The following is a 7,504-nucleotide window of genomic DNA, read 5'->3' as shown; positions in this document are numbered from 1 at the left end:
AGACGATTTTAGTAAAGCGGTAGCCAGTTCATTGTCTTTTCAGCCAACTTTGAGGTCGACAACGGGACAGAGGACGTCAGGGTCGCCGTAGTCGTGGCCGAGTGGTTAAGGCGATGGACTAGAAATCCATTGGGGTCTCCCCACGCAGGTTCGAATCCTGCCGACTACGCTCTTCACCAGTGCTGAGGAGAAGTAGGCGGGCCCTTTTCTTCCGTGTCCCTAGCACGCATTTGTGTGCCCTCTCTCCACAGTAATAAAAAGCGCCGCTAGCCCTTTTTTTTCAATTCGGACGGCCAGCACCACCAGATGTGAGCCAGTGGTGCGCCGTGATCGTATAGTGGTTAGTACTCTGCGTTGTGGCCGCAGCAACCCCGGTTCGAATCCGGGTCACGGAAGGCTTTTTGTTCACTGAGCTCCTTTCTGCCACCTCCATTTTTCGTACGGGTGCGGTGCCAGTTAAACTATACCAACAACGCAGGCAGCAGAGGCTGGCTTTCGGGGTCAACAAAGAAGGCTCGAAGTGCACGAGTCACTGATGGGGCCAAAAGAGCTGAAGCCATCTTTGTTTGATCCCGTCCAGGGTTTGCATCCCGTCATGGACGAGAGAGCGCTCTCTTTCCATGCTGGCTAAAGAAATTTGAAGCGGCGAAGCTGGAAGCGCAAAGGCTGCAAACACAGACCATGACGAGGCGCGCTTCGTTCCACTGCACGCTGGCGGGTGGCCAGATTGACTCTGCTCTTGACACTATAGCGTAGCTCTGCTGTGAGCAGAGCCCCCAAAAATACAGGTCACTCGCAAAGGTTCCCCTCCACGGAAATCTTTAGTAAAAGGCGAAAGATTTATGCGCTGATGACGAGAAACTCGAGATGTGTCTCTATGCCCTTGGACCTGTGCGCTCACTGTGGTAAACCACTACGCTCACCAAGGGTAATCTAGGGTGCCGACACCTGCCAACATGATTTTCGTCACCCCCCTCACTCCAAGTGGGAGAAGTAAAAGTTACCAAAGTCCCTTCCTTCACCCAGTATTCACAAACCCGATCAAGTTAATGTCATCTCTTTTTTCATGCCCCCGTATTAGAGGCCAAAAAAAATATTAAATGAAATAAAGCGGTCCAAATAATGACCCACTGTAATGTGTAGCATTCAAGATATTGAGAGACTTTAGCTCGTGGCGGGTCAATCTGGTATTTCATGGAGTAGGGGCTCGTTTTGGCAAGTTGGGTGCAGGGAGCGAAGAACAGCAAGCGCAACTCTTCATTAGTATAGTGAACAGTATCTCCGCCTGTCACGTGGAAGACCGGGGTTAGATTCCCCAACGGGGAGACCTAGCTCTCTGCTGCTGTCGAACAACTCATCCAAAAGCTTTTGGTGCAGACAGAGGTCACAGAAGGAGTTCTGCTTCGAGGTCAACCGCAGCCGAAAACAACGCGTTGGCCGGGAATCCAACCCAGGTCAACTGCTTAGAAGGCAGCTATGCTCCCCACAATACCACCAACGCAGGCGCTCAGTGCAAGATTTAAGCGGTCAGAAAAGAATGCTCGAATCCGGGTCATGGCAGCCCTTTGTCGTTGAGCGACGGGGACGTCCAGCTTCTTTTTGCCAACTGAAGCTCGGCGGCATCCTGAGCTGCCCGCCTCGAGACAAGGGAGCAGACGGTCCATATGCAGGCGTAGTCGTGGCCGAGAGGTTAAGGCGATGGACTCGAAATCCATTGGGGTCTCCCCGCGCAGGTTTGAACCCTGCCGACTACGGTCGGGCATTCCCCCTTTTACCTTTAGCTTCTTGCGACGGTGGTTGGGCCTTCCAAGGCCTTTGGCTTTCGCTCTCTCTGACGTAATTGCGTGCAGCCTTTGTCCCGTAGCTCCTGTGGCAAGTGCGTTTCTCCCAGGCGGCTTGTGGAGAAAGTGTTCTTATATAAAAAGTAAGAGGCACACAAAACACAAGAGCCCGGATAGCTCAGTCGGTAGAGCATCAGACTTTTAATCTGAGGGTCAAGGGTTCAAGTCCCTGTTCGGGCGAAGGGCCATCTTCTTGTCGGCGGCCTCAGCTTGCAGTCGTGACAGTCCAGCACTGCCGTGTGTCGGCGTACGCTTAAAGATGTGACAGAGTTCACATAGAGTGATTGCTTCATGAATTTTTCGTTGCTTGTGGTGGGCTGTTTTCCCCTTTAGGAGTTTTGCGCTAGACGATTTTAGTAAAGCGGTAGCCAGTTCATTGTTTTTTCAGCCAACTTTGAGGTCGACAACGGGACAGAGGACGTCAGGGTCGCCGTAGTCGTGGCCGAGTGGTTAAGGCGATGGACTAGAAATCCATTGGGCTCTCCCCGCGCAGGTTCGAATCCTGCCGACTACGCTCTTCACCAGTGCTGAGGAGAAGTAGGCGGGCCCTTTTCTTCCGTGTCCCTAGCACAGATTTGTGTGCCCTCTCTCCACAGTAATAAAAAGCGCCGCTAGCCCTTTTTTTTCAATTCGGACGGCCGGCACCACCAGATGTGAGCCAGTGGTGCGCCGTGATCGTATAGTGGTTAGTACTCTGCGTTGTGGCCGCAGCAACCCCGGTTCGAATCCGGGTCACGGCAGGCTTTTTGTTCACTGAGCTCCTTTCTGCCACCTCCATTTTTCGTACGGGTGCAGTGCCAGTTAAACTATACCAACAACGCAGGCAGCAGAGGCTGGCTTTCGGGGTCAACAAAGAAGGCTCGAAGTGCACGAGTCACTGATGGGGCCAAAAGAGCGGAAGCCATCTTTGTTTGATCCCGTCCAGGGTTTGTATCCCGTCATGGACGAGAGAACGCTGTCTTTCCATGCTGGCTAAAGAAATTTGAAGCCGCGAAGCTGGAAGCGCAAAGGCTGCAAACACAGACCATGACGAGGCGCGCGTCGTTCCACTGCACGCTGGCGGGTGGCCAGATTGACTCTGCTCTTGACACTATAGCGTAGCTCTGCTGTGAGCAGAGCCCCCAAAAATACAGGTCACTCGCAAAGGTTCCCCTCCACGGAAATCTTTAGTAAAAGGTGAAAGATTTATGCGCTGATGACGAGAAACTCGAGATGTGTCTCTATGCCCTTGGACCTGTGCGCTGAACCACTACGCTCACCAAGGGTAATCTAGGGTGCCGACACCTGCCAACATGATTTTCGTCACTCCCCTCACTCCAAATGGGAGAAGTAAAAGTTACGAAAGTCCCTTCCCTCACCCATTATTCACAAACCCGATCAAGGTAATGTCATCTCTTTTTTCATGCCCCCGTATTAGAGGCCAAAAAAAATATTAAATGAAATAAAGCGGTCCAAATAATGACCCACTGTAATGTGTAGCATTCAAGATATTGAGAGACTTTAGCTCGTGCCGGGTCAATCTCGTATTTCTTGGAGTAGGGGCTCGTTTTGGCAAGTTGGGTGCAGTCGCGTGTGCTGGAAGCGAAGAACAGCAAGCGCATGTACCTTCCAGCGATCAGCCGGCTGAACAATTCCTAACATTTCCTAACAAGATTTGAATACTTCCGAACGTTGTCTGAACATTTCTGAACGAAGTCCGAACTAGGTGCATACTCCTTTGTAACTACAACCGAACAGGTCCTAATGCAAATCCTAAAGCTTCGAACAAGTGGGGCAAAGCAGCCAATCAATTCCTACCGAGAGGAAAGAGCTAATCGGTCATCAATCTCGCTGCTGATTGGCTGAATGAGTTTTGTGACATTCCAGCTGTTTACTGGACATCTGCTAACCGGAGATCGAAGATAAGCAAGATTATCAAATTACAAATCCGTAACACTAATGTTAACCTATTTGTTCAAACATCAAATTATGATTTTATTCCGATCGGTACATGCTTGCGTACCAAAGTAAGCTAACTTAAAACTGACGTGTATCAGTTATCGCTAGCTAATGCTAATTAACCCTTTGATGCATAACATGGGTCATAAGTGACCTGACTGAGTTTTTATTTTCGATATTTTTGCAAAAATGTTATTTCATCATTCAGTATTCCAAGTATTCAGTCCCTGTTATTTCAGTCATGGCTGAGTGATTCTTTTCTGAATGTATGTTAATCATTTATTATTTCAGGTAATTATTATATAACTAGTTTTTAATTTAAAGTGAGTTCAGTCCTCAGACGAGAAAGAACGACGACGCGTAAGTGTCTACTTTAATACTATTTCGCTAGGCGGTCGTTACTTAGAGTTGCTGCTAAAAGCACTTTGTTGTTTCTGTTTAATTACTTATTCCTAAGTATTAATTTTAAGCCGCTGTTCTCTTAAGCACTCTGTAGTTTCTATTCACTTATTGGTTAATATTAAATTTGAGCAGCTTCTAAAAAGCACTCTGTAGTTTCTACTTACTTATTGGTTAATATTAAATTTGAGCTGCTTCTAAAACGCACTCTGTAGTTTCTATTTACTTATTGGTTAATATTAAATTTGAGCTGCTTCTAAAACGCACTCTGTAGTTTCTATTTACTTATTGGTTAATATTAAATTTGAGCTGCTTCTAAAATGCACTCTGTAGTTTCTATTTACTTATTGGTTAATATTAAATTTGAGCTGCTTCTAAAATGCACTCTGTAGTTTCTATTTACTTATTGGTTAATATTAAATTTGAGCAGCTTCTAAAACGCACTCTGTAGTTTCTATTCACTTATTCGTTAATATTAATTTTGAGCTGCTTCTTAAAGTACTCTGTTGTTCTATTTAGTTATTCGTTTGTTTTATTTACATCTATTCACTGTTAGAAAAGGAGTGTTCTTCTGTTATTTGTCCTGCGATTGTTTTGCTTTAAATTCTAGTTTTTATTGCAATCATTAAAATTGATAACTGAGAGTACGCTCCAAGGGAAGCTTTTGTTTTTTTCATATCGTTCCCTTCTGGAGCTATTACAAGTGCGAAGCTGTTGCTTTTTGAGTTTCGATTGAGCCATTTTGCGTGCGGGCGAGACATTTGAACTCACAAACCCTATGCTGCTGACTTCAATTCACTTCTAGCTTCATTTGATCTACAACGTGTTATCACTACATGCACTCATAAATCTGGCAACCAACTTGATCTCATTTACATGCGAAATTGTATTTCAGACAACATTGTGGTCAAACCCCTACACATCTCTGACCACTTCTTCATTACATTTGACCTACATCTTGCTACTTGTGCACTCCCAACCCCTCTACCTGTTACTTTCAGAAGAAACCTACGCTCTCTCTCACACTCCCATCTTTCTTCTTTAGTATCCTCCTCCCTTCCCTCTCCTACTCACTTCTCATCCCTGGACACTAATGCAGCAACTGACACCTTATGCTCCACTCTTACCTCCTGTCTAGATGCTATATGCCCTCTCTCCTCCAGGCCAGCACGATCTGCTCCGACAACCCCTTGGTTATCCGATGTTCTTCGTGAGCATCGTTCCAAACTTAGGGCAGCCGAGAGAAAATGGCACAAATCTAAGGATCCATCCGACCTCAGTATGTATCGGTCTATGCTCTCATCTTTCGCTACCCAAGTACATACAGCCAAATCTTCATACTTCCACAACAGGATCAACAATTCCCCGGACGCACGCAACCTTTTCAAAACATTTAATACACTGCTTTGTCCCCCTCCACCACCTCCCACAACTTCTATAACAGCTGATGATTTCGCCACATTTTTCACAGGCAAAACTACATCGATCAATAATAAGTTCTCAGCTCCACACATACAGGAACTAAAATTGACCACAATCACGGCTGGAACCCCCCACTTCTCCTTCTGTCCTTGCTCGGAGGCAGAAGTAACCAAACTTTTCCTCTCCAGCCATCCGACGACATGTCCTTTAGATCATATCCCCTCACACCTTCTCCAAGCAATCTCCCCTACAATCCTACCGGCGCTCACACACATCATCAACACATCTCTTCTCACAGGCACTTTTCCCACTACATTTAAGCAGGCCCGGGTAACCCCGCTGCTCAAAAAACCTACACTTAACTCTTCACTCATAGACAACTACAGACCTGTCTCCCTCCTTCCATTCATAGCAAAAACACTGGAACGGGCTGTTTTCAACCAGCTATCCTTATTCCTCTCACAGAACAATCTACTGGACTCTAACCAATCAGGGTTCAGAAGCGGCCATTCAACTGAGACTGCGCTACTGTCTGTCACTGAAGCCTTGCGGACGGCAAAAGCTGAGTCCAAATCATCGGTACTCATCTTGCTGGACCTATCTGCAGCTTTTGACACTGTGAATCACCAGATCCTCCTGTCCACCCTCTCAATGCTGGGTATTACAGGGACTTCACTTCACTGGTTCAAATCCTACCTCTCTGGTAGGTCTTTCAGAGTGGCCTGGGGAGGCGAGGTATCCAAAACTCATCAACTGGTCACTGGGGTTCCTCAGGGTTCAGTTCTTGGACCTCTCCTCTTCTCCATATACACTACATCTCTGGGCCCCATCATACAGGCACATGGCTTCTCCTACCATTGCTATGCTGATGACACACAGCTCTATCTTTCTTTCAAACCAGACGATCCATCGGTAGCTGCACGGATCTCAGGTTGCCTGGCGGATATCTCTGCATGGATGAAGGAACACCATCTACAGCTCAATCTAGCAAAGACGGAACTCCTTATCTTTCCTGCCACTCCATCGTTACAGCATGACTTCTCCATCCAGTTAGGTTCATCAACAATTACCCCATCAACTTCAGCCAGAAATCTGGGTGTTATCTTTGACAACCAACTGACTTTTAAAGACCACATAGCTAAGACAGCTCGATCTTGCAGGTTTGCATTGTACAACATCAGAAAGATCAGGCCCTTTCTAACAGAGCATGCTACACAACTCCTCGTCCAGGCCCTGGTCATTTCCAGGCTGGACTACTGCAATGCTCTTTTAGCTGGTCTTCCAGCATGTACAATCAAGCCTCTACAAATGATTCAGAATGCAGCAGCACGACTGGTCTTCAACGAGCCCAAAAAGGCCCATGTTACACCTCTCTTCATATCCCTGCACTGGCTACCGGTTACAGCGTGCATCAAATTCAAGACACTGATGCCTCCATTCACTACTAGACATCTACACTCCTTCCAGAAGCCTGAGATCCTCTAGTGAAAGACGCCTCATTGTACCACCACAGAGAGGTATTAAATCACTGTCCAGAACATTCTCGTTCAATGTCCCTGCCTGGTGGAATGATCTTCCCACCCCTATCCGGAATGCAGACTCCTTAACAGCTTTCAAACGACTGCTGAAAACCCATCTTTTTCGACACTATCTGACTCAATAAAAAAAAAAAAAATCCCTTCTAGCCTGTTTTTCCTCTCTTTCTTGATCTTCTCCTTCTAGCCTGCACTCTTCTAACAACGCCTGACATATGGTATTTTTGAACACTTCCTATGTTGATCTGCCTCCTTAGCAGTGTTGGGTGTAACGCGTTACAAAGTAACGCGTTACTGTAATAATATTACTTTTTTCAGTAACTAGTAGTGTAAGGCATTACTCGCCCGAAAATTGTAATATTATTACAG

General features: G+C 46.5%; 6 non-coding genes across 6 annotated transcripts; 4 read left to right on the top strand and 2 right to left on the bottom strand.

Annotated features, from left to right (window-relative positions):
* The first annotated feature begins 87 nt into the window (after positions 1-87).
* On the top strand, positions 88-169 carry trnas-aga (transfer RNA serine (anticodon AGA)). Its single transcript has one exon. It is a non-coding gene; the product is annotated as a tRNA-Ser (tRNA).
* A 585-nt stretch (positions 170-754) lies between these two features.
* LOC141289913 (U5 spliceosomal RNA) lies at positions 755-869 on the bottom strand. Its single transcript, XR_012340011.1, has one exon. It is a non-coding gene; the product is annotated as a U5 spliceosomal RNA (small nuclear RNA).
* Positions 870-1,672: 803 nt separating this feature from the next.
* trnas-cga (transfer RNA serine (anticodon CGA)) lies at positions 1,673-1,754 on the top strand. The gene has a single exon. It is a non-coding gene; the product is annotated as a tRNA-Ser (tRNA).
* A 519-nt stretch (positions 1,755-2,273) lies between these two features.
* On the top strand, positions 2,274-2,355 carry trnas-aga (transfer RNA serine (anticodon AGA)). Its single transcript has one exon. It is a non-coding gene; the product is annotated as a tRNA-Ser (tRNA).
* A 154-nt stretch (positions 2,356-2,509) lies between these two features.
* On the top strand, positions 2,510-2,581 carry trnah-gug (transfer RNA histidin (anticodon GUG)). The gene has a single exon. It is a non-coding gene; the product is annotated as a tRNA-His (tRNA).
* A 359-nt stretch (positions 2,582-2,940) lies between these two features.
* On the bottom strand, positions 2,941-3,055 carry LOC141290993 (U5 spliceosomal RNA). The gene has a single exon (XR_012340261.1). It is a non-coding gene; the product is annotated as a U5 spliceosomal RNA (small nuclear RNA).
* Between the last annotated feature and the right edge of the window lie 4,449 nt (positions 3,056-7,504).

Source organism: Garra rufa, chromosome 1, assembly GCF_049309525.1.
Source record: "Garra rufa chromosome 1, GarRuf1.0, whole genome shotgun sequence".
NCBI lineage: Eukaryota > Metazoa > Chordata > Actinopteri > Cypriniformes > Cyprinidae > Garra > Garra rufa.
This window is presented reverse-complemented; position numbering and strand designations above follow the sequence as displayed.